Source organism: Scophthalmus maximus, chromosome 12 (genome assembly GCF_022379125.1).
Source record: "Scophthalmus maximus strain ysfricsl-2021 chromosome 12, ASM2237912v1, whole genome shotgun sequence".
In the NCBI taxonomy this organism is placed as follows: Eukaryota; Metazoa; Chordata; class Actinopteri; order Pleuronectiformes; family Scophthalmidae; genus Scophthalmus; species Scophthalmus maximus.
The window spans coordinates 9,962,501-9,965,000 of NC_061526.1; the positions used below are offsets into that span (position 1 = coordinate 9,962,501).

Consider the following 2,500-nt stretch of genomic DNA (forward strand, 5'->3'; position numbering starts at 1 on the left):
TCTGCGCCGTGACTGACAGCTCCGTGTTGTGTCGCTCAGCTGCTTCTCCTCCTGCAGGAGAAAGGATCGGAACACAGAGGCAAGAAGGAGAAGACGAGGACGACGGGAGGACCGGGGAGGGAGAGAGAAGGAGAAGGAGGAGAAGAAGAAGAAGAAGAAGACTGATCCGTGTGTTGTTCCATCTGTACTGAGGTGAGTCACACGCACACACACACACACGTCTGGACGTGTAACGAGCCACTGATTGGGAACTTTCTCTCCGCGTGCACGTGAGGCCGTGCACGTTGTGATGGAGGCAGACAGTGCGCGTGTATTGACGCGCACATGTGGCGTCGCCAGCAGCTCTTTGTCGTCCCCCCCCCGCGTGATAACCGGCCGAGGCATGATGAACCTGAGACATACATGACCCTGACTCTCCTCCTCCTCTTCCTCCTCCTCCTCTTAATCTTCCTCCTCTTCCTCTTCCTCCTCCTCCTCTTAGTCTTCCTCCTCTTCCTCCTCTTCCTCCTCCTCCTCTTAGTCTTCCTCCTCTTAATCTTCGTCCTCTTCCTCATCCTCCTCTTCCTCTCTCCTCTTCATCTCCTCTTCATCTCCTCCTCTTCCTCTCTCCTCTTCCTCTCCTCTTCATCTCCTCCTCTTCCTCTTCCTCCCCGTGTCTCCACCGAGCTGCAGCAGCTTCATGGTTAAATCCTTGTTTCCCCTGGTGGCATGAAGAAGAGGTTGTTGTCTCTGTCCGGGCGGATGGGGCAGTAGTTGGGGAGGAGGGGGGAGGGGTGAGGAGGGGGGAGGCGGGAGGGGGGGTCACGGCTCGTGGCCCGACAAGGGAAAAGCCTGTGTTAATGTTTGTCTGTTTGTCAATGTCAAATGGAGGTGTGTCCCTCCAGTGTGTGTGTGTGTGTGTGTGTGTGTGTGTGTGTGTGCGTGTGTGCGTGTGTGTGTGTGTGTGTGGTTGACTGACTGATAAAACATGACGTGGGGGGGGGTAAAAAAAGATGCAGTTTCATAACCGTCTCCCTTATGGAAGCTTATGGCGCGCGAAGGGGGAACACACACACACACACACACACACACACACACAGTTTCTTCACGCGCACAGATTCCGTGAGTCACCGCGTTTGGAGACTGAGTGAAGTGACACGCGCACATGCACGAGGCATGTAAAGACGTTGGACACACGCTCAGGCCTCGAGCGATGTCAGACATTAGAGACTGGTCAGATTTAGACCCACACTCACACAGTGCAGGGTGTGTGTGTGTGTGTGTGTGTGTGTGTGTGTGTGTGTGTGAGACCAGCTGCCCTGTTATGTTTTGTTGCTGTTTAAGTGAAATGATTTCAACATTATATGAACATACAGAAGATGTTTCTTGTGTTCCTGCAGCAGTTCCGTCAAGATATATAGATACATTCCATATTTAATATCTGATTCATTTCTTCACCGAACACAACACGTTGTTTTTTGAAGAAATGAAGAAGAGTTGGACTTTTCTTTGAGGCTGTTTGGAAAAAGTTTGTCTGACATTCATTTTCACAACCTGTAACTAAACTGCAACTTTAAGAAGAGGAAGCAGAAATGATTTGACTTTGAAACCAGATTTATTGACAAAAAGATATTTTAAAGCTCAACTGATACACAGTATTAATATTTAATAATGTGTTTGATGGTTGTGACGTCAGAGCGAAGCTGGACGTGTCGACGTGTGCCAGGGACAGAAATAAACAGACTGTTACGGATGTTTCACCAACTATTCTGATAATCCATTCATCGTTTTTTATGAAATAAAAAGCTAAAATCCTCTGATTTCAGCTTCTTAAATATGAACATGTTCTGGTTTCTTTGCTCCTGACAGTGAACTGAAGATCTCTGGTGTGGGAACAAAACAAAACTTCATGTTGGAGTCTTGGAAACACGATCGACATTTTATAAACCAAACAACTGATCCATTAAAGGAGGAAATAACAGACAGATTAATGGATTATGAAAATAACCTTTAGTTGCAGCTCGACTGTATTTAAATCCAGAACTTTGACAAACAGAAGCTTCTGCTGATGATCGTGTTTGTCTCGGCTCCACTGAACCGAACCACTCTGACCTTCTGCTCAGGCAAAGTCAACACACACACACACACACACACATGCACACATGCACGCACACACGCACACACACAAACACATGCACACACACACACACACACACACACACACACACCTCCTCGGTGTGTTTGCAGAACACTGAGCTGCTCCACATGGTCTCGTCCCGTCTCTCCGACCTTGTGACTGTTGTTGGTTTCTGAACCATTGTGGATTTAAAAGCACCAGTATGTGAGGATTCATATTTCAAGTTATTGACATGTTGAACATGTGGACAGTAGATTCGTGTCCACAGCTTCCTGAACAAACACTGAACATGTGAAATGTCTTGTTTTATGAATCTCTGGATGTGACGAAGTTTTAAATCCATCGTGAAAGTGAGAAACAGCAGCAGGTGTCAGCTGATCGACA

The 2,500-nt window shown here is 47.4% G+C and overlaps 1 protein-coding gene across 2 annotated transcripts in view; it reads left to right on the top strand.

Moving 5' to 3' along the window:
* ndrg2 (NDRG family member 2) overlaps positions 1-2,500 on the top strand; it is a 10,673-nt gene that overhangs the window by 131 nt on the left and 8,042 nt on the right. For both annotated transcript variants that reach the window (XM_035620569.2, XM_035620578.2), the window contains exon 1: positions 1-192. This exon is cut by the window's left edge. The gene's annotated coding sequence lies outside the window, so the exon portion shown is untranslated. The remainder of the gene's footprint in view (positions 193-2,500) is intronic.